The 15071-nt window shown below is 40.9% G+C and overlaps 1 long non-coding RNA gene across 1 annotated transcript in view; it reads right to left on the bottom strand.

The window, feature by feature from the left end:
* Positions 1–15071, bottom strand: part of LOC107833877 (uncharacterized) — a 135257-nt gene that overhangs the window by 23975 nt on the left and 96211 nt on the right. The gene's annotated exons all lie outside the window — the stretch shown is intronic.

Genomic DNA, 15071 nt, shown 5'->3' with positions numbered 1-15071 from the left:
TAGCGTGACCTCTAGGCTTAAGTGTCTTCTTTTCACAGTTAACGTCCGCAGCCGAGGAAGTTTGCTCTTTTCTCAGAGCATTAGTTGAGTCTGACCACTCAGCTGAGTTTAAAGACTCAACTGACTCTGGAAACTCAACTGGGCTTAAAGACTCAATCAAGTCTGAATACTCAGGATCTCTTGAACTAAAAACAACATCAAGATTGGAGAATTTTTTCTCCAATTCAGAATAATCAGTTGACCTTTCATCTGATTTCTCCACTTCACTATTAAAGAAATCTTTCTCTTCATCATCAGCCTCTTCAAGGGTATTTGTCTTCCGATTCTTTTTTCCCCAGCCGTATGGCTTGCTTCTGATTGTTGCTATGGAAATGGTCAAATCAGTTCTGCATGACTCAAACTATTAACCCTTTGTAATTGCGTCACTTAATCATTCGAGGTGCCATGACGGACGTCGGAAGTTAAGGATGGGAGTATTGAACAGAGTGACTTAAGTTATTTTCCCAAGTTGTTTTTAGCAATTTATTCATGGCTTCTTGTTTGAGTGGAGATAACTTGCCTGTGAACGTAACAAACCTGATTGGAGCTCATAGATGGTGATATTAACAAAAGTTGGAAATAGCTAGGGTTAACAATAGGGTTATTTTACCTTGCACCTGTATTTTACCATTTTATGCGCCTTTGCCTTGGTGCTTTTACAGCCACTGTAGTTTCTGAACGTTCAATAAACGACAAACTTGGACTAATTACCTCGTTCTATGTGAGTATACATCATCCACAACAAACATCAAACAGTAAATATGTTTCATTAAGTATTTAACAAACAAATGACTTCTACTGTGATAATTATGTGAAATTAAATTAATTGTCTAATTTAAAAAAAAAATAGTGTGGTGCTCTCTGGCATCTTGGTTTGAGCTCAGAGTCTGGGAGGCTTTTCTTTTATCAAACTATTTTTTTGCTTCTTATTTAGTGGAAATATTGATGTTGAGATTTTCTCCAAAATAATAACCTTTTTCAAATCTAAATAGCTCCACTGTTGAAAATGAGGCTGTAACATTCACAAATGACATTGAAATAAAATCCAGTCCAACGTCTGGTTTGAGGTGATTCCTCTGGATCCTGTTGGAGGAAAAAATATCCCAACTTCAGAAGATGTGCTTTTAACCTAACAGAGCTCTGTGGTTCCTCCTGTCAGTGTGAGAGTCAGGGTGAGGAGGCGCCATGTTAGGAAGATGAAGTGGAAACTGCAGGACCTTCAGAACAAACAGGTCATGATGCTGGGCTACTGATTATCAATATGTCTGTACACAGGATCAATATAACCAGTTTAAAAGCTAAAATGAATGGTTATATGCCAGACATGGAAAACGGGGATGCACTCCATGCCATGATGTTCAGAATTTAGGTCTCATGTCATCTCAACGCGACAACATTGCCAGTCAATAGGTTGAGGGAAATGTAGCTCCATTTTGTAGCAATTCAAGAGCTACCCAGCTTTTATCGCTTTGCAAAAAAATTAAACAGCACAGAAATTCCAAAGCACACAAAGAAGAAGCAGTTTATATATATATACTTTTGTCATAGTACCTCCAAGAATTTAAAACTACTTTCACCCCTGGTTCCATCCTAGTTTTATATATATATATATATATACACATACTTTTGTCATAGTACCTCCAAGAATTTAAAACTACTTTCACCCCTGGTTCCATCCTAGTTTTACCTGTACAATATCAGTCTGCCTTTCATTTCTCAGAGAGAAGAGGTTTGTTTCCCTGCCCTTCTTAACACTGGCTCACTATCTAAGAGACTCTTCAGACTTACATAAGCAGTCATGGCCTCATATCCCCCAAACTAAAGATAATCTCATTGAAATTACACTACAGGTCAATTATGTGTTTGTGATTAAGCTAATGTTCATTGACTTCTTTACTCTGCTTTCAAATGCAACCCAGATCCAATGCAAAATTCTCAAAGTAACTATAGCAGTAAAGTAAGCAAAGACAAAGCAAGAGTTTTGCCCATGATTTCTCATGTGCGCCAACACAGTTTTAGAAAAGCTAAACATTCAAAACGGAAACCCATCCTTCAAATTGAATTTCTTCTCCCTTTTTTTCTTAAACTCGCATCATACTCTCCTAATGCTCCCTGACGTAAAAGCCAGATGAACCTCTAATGGAGTCGATGGGGAGCCAGCATTTACCACATCTGAGGCAAACGGGCAGGTCTCCTCTGCTTTTTGCACCACTGAGACCCTCTACGCTCAGCTCTCTATTAACACCTTCTCCAACAGCTTCTTCTGCACAAAGCCCTCAACGCTCCACCGTGTGCCCCACTGAGCCCTGCTAGCCAGTCCGAGTTTTCCACAGCTCTTCTTTGATGTGTGCCAGTGTTCAACACGCTGCCTTCTTTTGTCAAGGCACCGCCGAGACAATTGGTGCAGACAAAGATAACAGCTCGCATTACGTTTGGGGAGGCTCCTTGCCAGTGAGGTTGTGGAAAGAAATGTAAAAAAGCTGCAGAAAGGTCCTATTGGGTGTGACAGCAACCCACGATGTTCAGCTGGAGAACTGCCCGCAAGGATGTGGGCTCTTCCTGTAGCATCCATCAACAGCTGTCCAAGAGGTGGTTAAAAAAAAAAAAAGGAAAAAGAAAAAAAAGACAACTTTACACATTTAAAAGAACTCTGCTTAACAATGGCAAGTGAATCTGACATTAACCCACTGTAGACAGAGTGGGGCTTTGCAAAACAGACAATGACCTTTAAAAGACAATATGCTAATAAATAGCCGCAGCGAGGGCCTCGGCACTCCAGACAAAGGGACCTTGGGAAACCGGCGGAGTTTTAATCAGGTGCAGCTCTTTCAAAAAGAGCCCGTGGCCACATAATTGATCCCAAAAGGTATGTCCCTACGCAGAACCTTGGGATGCCGTTCCATTACTATAAAGAACTAATAGCGCTCTTTGTTTTGCTCTCCGGGAGGATGGGGAGATTTAAAACTATTGTATATTCTTGCACTACAAAGGCCACAAATGGTAAGCATTTTAATGATAAAAATGTTTTGATGTCTTACACCTACTGAATATGGAAGGAGGGCCGGTATGTTCTTTTTGCCCCTCTGGTGACGATGCATAAGCAAACAGCCGGGGCCGAGAAAAAAAAAATTAAAAAGGAAGAAAAAAGTCATTTAAAAAGTCACTGAATCAGTGGTATTACAGATTCAGCTAGGAATAATTTTGTTTGTTTAAATATGTGTGTTTAGGAGTGTGTGAAGGTGCCTACCGAAAGTGCCCTCGCTGGATGAAACTGCTTTTGCTGCTATAGCAGCAAAAGCCTTAAGTTGCGAGAGCAAGGCAACAGATTAGAATTATATCAGCATTTCTGCATACTTCAGATTCTTGTGCGTACTCCATTACTTTGAGTGTGCACAAATACGGGCTTATTCACACATTTTACCTCCAACCAACAGCTTCAGTTTTGTATAATACACCAGAATAAAGCAGTGTAAAGTAAAAGGGAATATGGTATGTGTATATATATATATATATATATTATATCTGAACATGTGGTTTGCATTTATACTCTGCCTTCTGAGTCTTAAGTTTATCTTCAGTTGCTTTACACAACAAGAGATATTTGTCCATCCTTTCTCACAAAGTAGCCAAATATCAATCAGATTGGATGGAGAGCATCTGTGGAACATTTTCTTGACTCTTACAACAGATGTGCAATTTAATTTAGGTCTGGACTTTGACTGGGCCTTTCTAACACACGAATATGACTGGATATAAAACATTCCTTTATTGGACTTGCAGCATGTTTAGGATGATTTCCCTCTTGGAGCCTGATCCTTTGATTGAAAAACATGTTTTATTTTAGCATTGTCCTGCATTTAGCTTCATCAGTCTTTCTGTTGTCTCTGAAAAGCTTCCATTTCTGATAAGCTCACATCATGATGATGCTGCCACTGTGTTTCACAAAGGGAATAGTGTGTTAAGTGTTAGGCGCTGTGTTACTTTTTCCACCACATAGCGATCTGCATGTTAGGCAAACATTTAAATTTTGATCTCAAATGATCAGAGCAATTGGCCCAGTGTGTTCCTTTGTCTTGATTTCTCTCCTTCATGGTTTTTGAACAAACCTCTAAGGACTTCACATACCAGCTGCAGTTATATCATTTAAATCACATACTGAATATACTTATTTATTAGGCGACTTCTGAAGGCAACAGTCAGTCCATTTTGTTAAAGAGTATCAGAATAAAGTGTTTAGATATAAATGCAGTCCACACCTTTAAGAATTTCATTTGAAAGAAAATGTAAGTTCTTTTGAACATTAATGCTTTACATGTGGACGGTGCATTCAGGGTGCAGTTTTTCCATCACAATGTAGCCCATCACTATTAGGGCTCCTAATAAACGCAAACTGCGATTTTCAGATTCTGTTTTCGCCAAATTCTTTGAAAGCATGCACTACTTTGTGTTTATCTACGTCTTATGGCACTATTAAAATACATAGAATTATGGTTTGACTAAGAAGAAACATTAAACGTTTTTTTTTTTTTTTTTTGCAGGGCACTGCAAACAAACAAACAAACACGAACGGTTCAAAGAGCCAAAAGTTACGAGCAAAACTTACTTCACTTATGAAAGCTGCCATTGATTTAGCGATATAGATGAGATAAATGTGCACTGAGCCTGCCAGTGGTTTCGGTGGCTGCCAGAACGCTGTTCCCCCTAGTACAGTTAGTCGAAGCTTTTGTCTGCCACTACAACGTAAACACATGTGAACCCTTGGCAGGGGAAAACACGTCGTAGCTAAACTGTGGTTTATACTGATTACAGACTTGCAGATGCGGCGGATTCTGCTGGAGAAAAACAGAACATGAGTAGGAGGATCCTCCAACTTCCAAGCTGTCAGGTGAAACCGCAGCGGCCTGCTGCTGCCACTGCTGGCTCTGGTTTACGTTGGCTCCAAATACGAAGCTGTGATCTCCTGTTTGGAGAAAGTGCCCAATTTCTATGCTCAGTTTAACAGTTTTGAGATGAAACTCCAGACAGAGGGTGGTTTCTAAATTTGGTGTTTTGATACTGTGTGCATTAGTGGAACCGAACAAACCGTCTCTTGTCCAACTGGTGTGCAGGGGTGGAAAAGAATATAATGCACTGTGGTTTTAAATGTCGCCCCCACCCTGCGCCCCTCCGATGGGGTGAGAGTGATCTTTGGAAAACAAATCAGGTAATTGCATTACACTTTCCAGCCGTGGACGGATCATCTTTCCCAGCTGGATAAACACAACACACGCAGCGCAAACATCGACTTAAACGTGAAATATTATCCCGATCATAAGCACGATACCTCAATTTACTCCTTGCAAGTTCAGCATAAACATTAAGACAAGAGCAGCGCAGGAAATCAAAAATATTTTTTAAGTGCACAGACCGAAGCCAGCGAGCAGTGGGAGCCGGCTTCGAAACATTAACTTTTTTGATTTGGAATAACATTCGAAAGAATTAAATCAAATTACTTCCTCAAAAGAAAAGCAGCGGCTCGGGCATGCTCGCAGCTTAATTCGTCCAACGTGAATAAGTGGCATACGGGCTAATGAATATCACATACCAAACATTTTCAACCACATCAGTGTTTCCCTAATTGTCAGAGAATTAATGGACAATGCAGGCTTTCTTGCAATCTCCAAATTACCAAACGTCCCCTTTAATTGTTGTATTGAAAATCCAAGGACAGATTCTTCCTGCAGTGTCTTCGCCACACCAGCACAACGCCTTGCCTGCAAACTATCCCATAAAATCCCATCGCTGCACTTAATTGTTCAATATGAAGCCAAAGCATCTGAGGTAATTCGAATGTCTTTCTCCGATGAATATGCGCAATTGTCCTTCTTCCCTATTCTAATTTAATGCCATCTGAGGAAGGTGATTGGCTCTGTGTTGCCACCACTGCCAACCGGGGTCAGCCTAACCATCAAGCGCCGTAATTGAGTAGTTAGTGGCAATTTTCTCCCCCTAATTTCCATCTGCGAAATCCGGGGCCGGCATGGCAAATAGCACATTACACAGGCACGATTGTGGCAAAAGTGTAATAACATCGTTTCCACAGTTTGAAAACTTCCCCTGAACAAATGAGAATCACCGTCGTACATGTCATTTTCGAGAAACTCCCTCCCTCTCCGGCATGAACTCCTCCTTGATCTGCCGTGCGCGCGCACACGCATGCATGCACACATGCAAACAAGCAAGGAACAACACACAGAATAATGTGGCGGCGTCCCATTAACATACAGATAATTAGCTCCCAAAACCCTGCCTTCCAATGCCCTAATCCCCCTGACAAAGCCTTTGACTGGGTTTATCGGAAAACACCATGTTGACGCAGATGCTGCCTCTTGAGGAGAGGAAAGGAGAGGAGGGGTCCGTCTTGTTTGGCTTATTCACCATGACATGCTTCTATCAGAGCCGAGATGAAGGAGGCTGTGATTTATATGGGTGTAATCCATAACCAATGTCTTGTCTTGGTGTATTCTCTGAACGGAGGGGGAAAAAAGCCTGGGTGGAGTTGTAAACTAATGGAGCAGCAGGTTTCAACACTTTTGGGCTGAGAGATTTATGGCAATCGTAAAGCTTTGTCAGGGACAAAGAAAAGTGGCACCAGAAGATTTGTGCATAATAACTCAGCTATTACACTTTTTTTTTTTTTTAATTCACAATGCAAAAACACACCGACTCCCACAACTCAACACAAAGGAATGTACAAGGGGAAAGTAAGTTTCGACTACGTCAGCGTTTTTCCTAATTGGACAAAATTCTAATGAAGCCATTAGCATAAAATCCACACCAGATGTCGAAAGCAACCCAAATAATCTATGTAAAACAAAAATTCCATAAATTATGCTACGTGAAATGATGTGAAACCACACTGGGATTAGGTTTTGAACACAATATTTACTCAAACTTAGTAGAAATGCATTTTTGGTTATATCACATTTCATACATTTTATTTAGATCCTAGATCTGTTGATACAGTGTGTTTGGGATGATGCACTGTGCTACTCCTCCTCTAAACTAGTGTGTGCAATGAAATCCCAAAAAATTAGCTGGTTTCATCTGGCCAAACTACATTCCTACCCAATGATTGTCCAAATGTCCAGCAAGAACTTAATGTTTTGATGCAGCTGAAAAAAAGTCTTTAAATGAGCTTTAACTGACTTTATCTTCAGGAGTGCAGTCTTGCACACAGAGGATGAATTGAGCCAATTGCCGGTTAAATGAATTGCCTCAACAAAAACCTCTCTGCTGATTCAAGGTCTTTTTTCCATGGTTAGCTTTCGCTGCATGATGTAGATTGTGATTATTTTATTTAATTTTGTTGTTTCCTCTTTTTCTTTCCTTTCCACTTCCAGATTGTGGCCCCAACAGTGCTCACCGGAGCATTGGGAAGTTTAGAGATGTCTATATTTCTGTGGATGAAGTGGATTGTTCTTGATATATGGTGTAGCCCTATTAGAAGTATATTTAAAGAGAACAACATTGTTGCGTTTAATGCTCATTGCCCATGGTATTTTTAGGTGACTGGGCCTTATTCAAATTCTAAGGGTCTTACTTTAAAAAAATGAAGGAAATTAAGGAAGTGCTATTTGGAGCAATGCTGCAGACTTAACATAAATTCAATTTAATAACTCCCTGCTTTTCCCTCATCTCTTCCCTCCCTCCCTCTCACTCTTTTTCTTTTTTAAAAAAAACATTTTGTAATTACTCAGACGCACCACATCAAAAAAGCGAAGTAATAATAGTTCTAATTTAATCTGGTCACACAAGTCATTTTCATAAACTTCTGCCTCTCCACACTTAATGTGCATTTCATCCATTATTGATCATGGCTTGATGATGTGGTAATGACAACGGCATTGTTTTTTTTTTACGTTCAATGTAGACCTTGTGATTCAGGGTTTTCATTACAGGCAGCACACCAGGCCTCGGGATTATCGAGGGCAAACAAAAGATAATTAGCATGAAGAGGGGCGCGGGATGTTTATCCCCACCTGGTGTGGCACCAGCACAAACCATCGCCAGCAAACCACTCTTCCACAAAACGCCCCCGAGTCTTTGTGTGCAGGGTATGCCTCCCCTGTCTGTCAAACAATATCACCACTGAGACATCCCCCGCCCCTTCTCTCAATCTATCTCCTCACCATTTTTAATTTGGCTGGAGGGAGATCAAGATTGGACGGGATCCTCCTCCAGGTCAAATTTGTTTGAAATGGAGACTAAGAACATAATGATTTCATTGCACAAGATGTTTTGAGTAGATGAACACTGGAAGTGGCCTCATTATAGTTTTAATTCTTGGGCACTAAATTGGTTGAGTTGAATGATGGCTGATTACTGTAAACGTTCGGGTTTTTTTTTTTTTTTTGGATCAGAAGTTGCCAAGGGAAGGAAGGAGGGATAATTTCACAATAACAGAAACTGGATTTTTTTTTCTCCAACAAAATGAATAAAGGGTGTTTTTTTCCCCTCCCCAAAGAAAACTTTGTGTGGAGGCACTACATAAAACCAATATTTATGGATTCATGCAAAAATAATTTTAGTAAGTTATCCTTAATTCTGCAGTCTAGATCAATATCCTCATGGTACTGGAAAAGTTTTGAATATTAACACTTGGTCACATTACAGCCGTAAGCTTCTCTTTATTACATGCAAAGATCTTTATGAAGAATGTCTTAACATGAAACGCACACACAAAACCTGAACACACCATCCGCCATGCTGTGTTGATCATAAAAACAGTCAAGAAGCTTAAGACAGTCAACAGAGATGGCTCAGGTTAGGGAATCTATTGAAAAATCAGCTGTTAGTTATGCACCCCACAAGCAGAGGTTTACCTTCCAGCAGGACAAAAAGCCCAAAACACACAACCAGAGGTAAAATGGAATATTTTGGATTGAGGCATTTTCATGCATTTGAATGCCCCAGTCAAAATCCAGACGGAAATCCATCTGACTTAAAAACCGGTGTTCACAGATGCTCTTCATCCAGTCTTGAGCTGTTGTACAGAGAATAACGGGCCAAGATTTCACTCTCTCGACGTGTCGTGCTTGTGCAGATACTCCCAGAATGACTTGAAGCTGCAACCACAGCAAAAGGGTCTGAATAAGAAATTCAAGCCACACTTTCTAGACATTAAGTTGCGAAAACTTCTAAAAACATATACGCCATCTTCGTCTTTACTCTCTTTCTCTGTCATACACACACAAAAAAAAGTGGTTGATAAAATGTCACGAAAGTGAGACTGTGTTGATATTTTGCAGGTGTCACGTACAAAAATTTCACAAGCAACCGGTTGTCTCCTCTACTGACCACACCCGTTCTGTCCCACCTCATAACCGGAGACTCTGTGACTCAGACTGACTACCGCGAGTGAAAGCCTGGGATTTTTATTAAGGAGTAGGGACAGCATTCATTTTTTAAAACCTCCTCAATAAAATATCATACGGTCGCTCCACATTCCTCAGAATTATAATGACATGAATATTTAAATTTAAATGCATTCTGAGCACGCCGGTTTTCTCTTCTTCACTACGGCATCAGATCTCATTTTCTACTTAAGCTCCTCCATCATGTTTATGCATATCCACATGCATGATACATATCTCTTCTTTTTTTTTTTCTTTTTTTTTTAAAGCTCCTTAATGCAGGCCTGATAATTTTGCTTGACTTTAATGGGGAATGACTCCTCATTGGCAAGCTTTTCTCTTTAAGACAAAAATAAAAAAATATGATCAAATGCCCCTTTCATGTGGAACAGAGGCTGTTTTTGAAACTTCCCACTGCCTCTTCGTCTCCGTTGCCTCGGCTGCAAGTAAATAGATCAAAAAAAAAAAAGAGGCGCAACTTCATATTCTAGTTGTGAAGCATTCTGTAATTGGACACATTTAATTGATATCCCTCAAGCCCATAATTATAATGCAAAAAGGGCGAGAAGGAAACGCATTCCCCTTATCACAGCCGTGCTATTTCGCTTCATTTTTTAATGAATGAATAGTCGATGAAAAAATGTCGCCAAAAAAAAATTAAAATGGGAGAGAGGTAAAGTTTCGAATGCATTTTAGTTAAAGAATGGCAAGCGGTGATTGATAACTCTGCTGTGTATCATTATGGTGGATAACAGAGCCCTTATGAGGCTGGAGTGGACCCTTGTGAGTTCCGCTCTCGGGGAGCTCCTACTCTGATCTCTCCTCCTCCCTGACAAGGAGCTATCACTTCCTTCCTTGATGGAGAGGGAATGGAGTAAAAGATAAGACTTAGTCATCTTCAATATGTCTTTTTGTAATGCACTGCATATGGAAGGCTCTTGTTGGGCTCAGATAGCAGCTTGATTAAAGCAGACATTAAAGACTTTTTAACTGTCAATTCTGAGGTCTTATTTCTTGGATCTGATGCTCCAGTGCAGCATGGAAGCAAGAAATTTCGATTCACATTGCATGAATTGGGACTTGTTTGGGTGATACTTTTTATTAACATAATGATAGTGTGCACTGCAAAAGTATTCATACTGCTAAAATTCATGCATAGATGTGTGTTTTAGTTGGACAACAGATCAATTCAAAATAGTTATAAATAATTTTCTAAAATTAGGATTTCAGGATTTTAGGATTTAAGATTGCCCTCTTTGAGGCCTTCACAGAACAGCTGGATTTATACTAATATTAAGTCACACAAAGGCAGCCTTTCTTTGTATAAACTTCAGGGTTTCCCTCAGTGTTTTATAAGCCTGGCGGGCCACCAGACTTTACTTGTGCCCCCACCAGGCTACGCATTGCTTAATTACTTGAGTATTTTTTAAATGTTTGCATTTTTTAAGACTTTATTGTTGGTGTTCAGGTATAAATCTTCTAATCATTCAAAAACACATAATTATCAAGTGATATTTTCAAATTTCCTGTCAACCTTAAAACAAATTTTAACTGAAAAACATGACGGGCTGCTGGATGAATGACTACCTTAACACTCAACCACCAGGCTTAGCAAACTTTCTGGGCTAAACCTCAAACTTTACCTTTAAATTCAGTCAGATTAATTATTTAATTTATATTTATCAGAGTAAAGAATAGCACAATTACTTCTGTTTTTGTCCTAAAAATGTATTTTTTACTATTGTGTTGGTCTATTTCAAAACAACCGCAATAAACCGAAGTGGATGTAATCTGTCTTTAAGTGGTGTCAACAGCACAGAACATGAAGTTGATTCTAGTCTAGCTCATCTAATATCTCATCCTTTCTTCCAGCAGCCTGTTGAGCTGAAAAGTTCCCACCCCAAAGGATGACTTTTTATCCACCTATCAGTGAGCTTTCTGCTCATGGAAGTGCTGCAGCTGTCACAGCTGAGTGAGATAAGGAAAGATGGCGAGGTTAAAATTATGAACGAGGCAGCTACAGAGCCATCGCACACACAGAACGCAAGAGACCAGTGATTAAACGTGCCCAGACGAACAAATGTGTCTTGGACTTCATTCGCACTGATCCCCTTTCCCGGTAACGAATACCTTTTTTTCCCCTTTCGTTTCCCCAAAAATGACGCTGCACAACGACAAGTGACCTAGATGGAATGCGAAGGTGAGGACGGCCGGCTCCGTAGAGGTGCCGCGGCGCTCTGTAACTGTCAGCTCATGCGGACGAAGGCGGAGAGAGAGAGAGAGAGAGAGAGAGAAAGAGAGAGAGAGACAGAGAGAGAAAAATTCTAATCCGAGAAGGCAGCGAGAGGAAAACACGACAAAAATGGGATTTTATTTTATTTTATTTTTTATTCTTCTCCCCCCCCTCTCGGATTTTTGCAGGTGGCTCATCGCACGGCCTCTATAGGGTGCTAAGCGTGATGACAAGAGGCTAAAGAGAGCCGAGCAAGACCAAAGAGACAGGATCAATTTCAATCCTCTTGATCCCATGACCCCACAGCCCAGCGTCTCCCAGGGAGTACCAGCAGAGTGCACCAAGGCTGGGCGACTTTGAAGTTTTGTCTGGGAGGCTGGGTACTGTAGATCAGGCTAAGGACTGGAAAATACAGCTCTGTGTGTGTGTGTGTTTGTCGGTGTGTGCTTGTGTGCTCCCCGCCCCCCCGCTGTGTGTTTGTGCCTGTGGAGAGGAATAGGAGGGTTTGAGCTAAATGACAGTAACATGGTCACATCCACGGATGAAATGGGAGACAGAGGCAGATGGGGGTACTTGGCATTTCCTGCGCCAGCTTGTTTGTTGGCGCCTAATGAGCTCTCGGACTCCATTAATGAGAGGACTGAATCCATTATCATCATCATTTCAAAAGGAGTTCCTGGCTCTAAACAGCTCCCCACATTAGCAGGACTTACCCTTGTTGCGCCATTTGATCAGCAGAGGCAGCAGGGGTGTCGACGCACACACACACACAACACACACACGCATCCACATGCAAACAAACCCTTCTTTCCTCGTTAACACGGCTCACCCTTTACACCCCTTCATGTGGCCATGCAGGAGCACATAAAGTGAATATAAATAAAACAGGATCACATGCAGCCCTTTCAGTCAGGTATGAACTGAGGAGTTGTCAGGCTTGATGTAAAACATCTATGTTTAAGCTATAAACATACATGAAATAATAAAACGCGTACATCCATTAACTCCTTAGTTTAGTGTGAGTCCAACCGTTCTGCAATCAAAGAGTTAAAAATCACTTCCTTATCAGTAGGATGGTGTTTACAGCGACTCGGATATCTTCTTTCTCGCTTTCCGTCCTACTTGAATACTTAAGATCAAACAACTGTTATCGAGAGACAAAGAAAGCTGATAGCGAAAGCAGTTTTTTAAATAATCATGTCCAACAGAGCCATTTGGGGAAATATAAGTGCAAAAAGTCTCTTAAAAGGAAGCTCTGACTACATGAAGCTTGCAAGATCATTCCTAAATCAAAATAAAGTTGAGAACAAATGCGAAATGGTGATAGGAATCTATCAGAAATGATGAAAGACAAACTCCTGTGCAAAAATCACAAAGGCCCCATTTATGAAGCCCAGTTTGAAAAACTTTGAAGAAATCTGGTATATGACGAAACTGAACAGGAGAACGGTGGGGGAAAAAAAGTGACAGTAGCAATAAATAGGCTGCCCCTTCAGGAGCGTTAAAAAAAAAAAAAAGGGTTCTGATTCATAAATAAACACAGAATACACAGTGATATAATGATATGGGAGCAGAGGGGGACAGATCCCATTTCCATCGACTTCACCACCTTTTCCAGCAACATCAAAGGACCAATTAAGGTCCCAGTGAAGCTGGCCGTCACGGCTGCAGCGGAGGTCCTGTCACTGTTAGCCTGCCCTCGGTGCTGCTGTCTCTGTTTTCAACCTCGCTGCTGACACTAGTGACAAGGACCCCTTACTGAACCTGCCTGCCTGCCCGCCTGTCTGCCTCAATTCAGGTTACCCGATATATACATTTCTTTCCCCATCTTAGTCGCTGCTTTATCGTTTGACTTCCTCCTTTCACCGTCTTGCTTTCTTTTCGTCTCCTCTATGGTTTTTCCTCCCTTTCTGATTGTGCAGTTGGACGGCATTTCTCCCTGTTGAGGGCTTTGAGTTCACCCTGTTGCACAGCGGCGCCCCTAAACGGTCCAAAACAAGAGATGGCAAACAGTTCCCCTGAGCATTGCTGTGAAAGAAAGAAGGAAAGGAAGAAACACAAACCCCCGTCTCTCTCAGCTTGATAACTTCTTCATTGCACCGTTCACCCTCCCATGTCCTCCTCTTGTAACTTTTGAATTACTGAAACGTTGACGCGCCTTTGCCGCCTTTGATATTTAAGACAAAAGGGTACAGATGTGCAGGCTGCACACATGCAGAAACAGGGCCAAGTGGAAATGGGGAAAGGAGTTTTAATCTCCCTCGTTGTCATGCTCCAAAGATTTCCTCCTCCCTGTGTTATTTTTTTCCCCCTTTTCTCCCCTTCGAATCTCTTTGGTTCATCCTTCGCCTACCTCTCTGCCCTTTTCCGCTCGCAATTCCCAACATTTACGAACGGCACGCCACTGAAGGCTGGGCAACAGTTAATGAGAGGGTGTTTTCAATCCACTGCTCACATTGTGGCTCCTGCAGTTGATTTCATCTTAGAAACAAAACCCATAATAGGAAGAGTTACGGCTCTGTAACAGAAGAGAAGGGAGGGAGGGGGGAGACTTGTATGAAGAGATTAACAGTATGAACGGATGTAGATGAAACAAAAGTAGGTATGCTCGGTGAAATTGACTGGTGACCAGAATGTGACAATTTTATTCTGACCAACCGGTTGGAAACTTATGGAAAGTTATGGTGCTGCATGATGTTTAATAACTTATTGCATGAACAAACTTATTCAAGTGTTATTTTATTGCATTTCTTATTTAATGGAAACAGCCATTGCATAATTGTGCCTTTTCGACATTAGCAGAACATCCACGAGGTTTTGCGCATATTAGTAATGGAAAAACAGCTTCTGATGGTGACATGTTCTCCATCAGGATTTCCTGCTAAAGAGAAGAATCCATGGTTTCATCAGCTGTGCCCAGTGTGAATGCCCTGACGCAACAAAGCAACCCCATAACATCACACTACCCAAGTCTCTTTTTGGGGGGATCGTGACATGGACATCTGTGTTCTCTCTGGTCAGCAGTGTTTTTTCACATTGGAGCTCTGTCATGGATGCCATTTTTGCCCAGTCTCTCATTGTTGAATCGTGAACTCTGATCAACAATACTTGTCACTTGTATAGAGTGACAAGTGAGGCCTGTAGTTTTTTTGGGGGGGAGGATCTGTTTTTGGATGGTGTAAATTTGGTTGAAGGCAATCAATTATATTTTCACATTGAGCAAAGATGCTTCATCACCTTAATAAATAAAAATCATTTTTGGAAACTATTTTTTTTTCATCTGTACATGTTATCTTTGTGTGATATTTGCATGTCAAATTCTTTACAAATACTGCAGACTGTAGATCAGTCTTTGATCAGTGCATCTCTAAACAGCTTGCAGTTACAGAAAAATCATATGACTG

This window comes from Poecilia formosa, unplaced genomic scaffold (genome assembly GCF_000485575.1).
Source record: "Poecilia formosa unplaced genomic scaffold, Poecilia_formosa-5.1.2 Scaffold9, whole genome shotgun sequence".
NCBI lineage: Eukaryota > Metazoa > Chordata > Actinopteri > Cyprinodontiformes > Poeciliidae > Poecilia > Poecilia formosa.
This window is presented reverse-complemented; position numbering and strand designations above follow the sequence as displayed.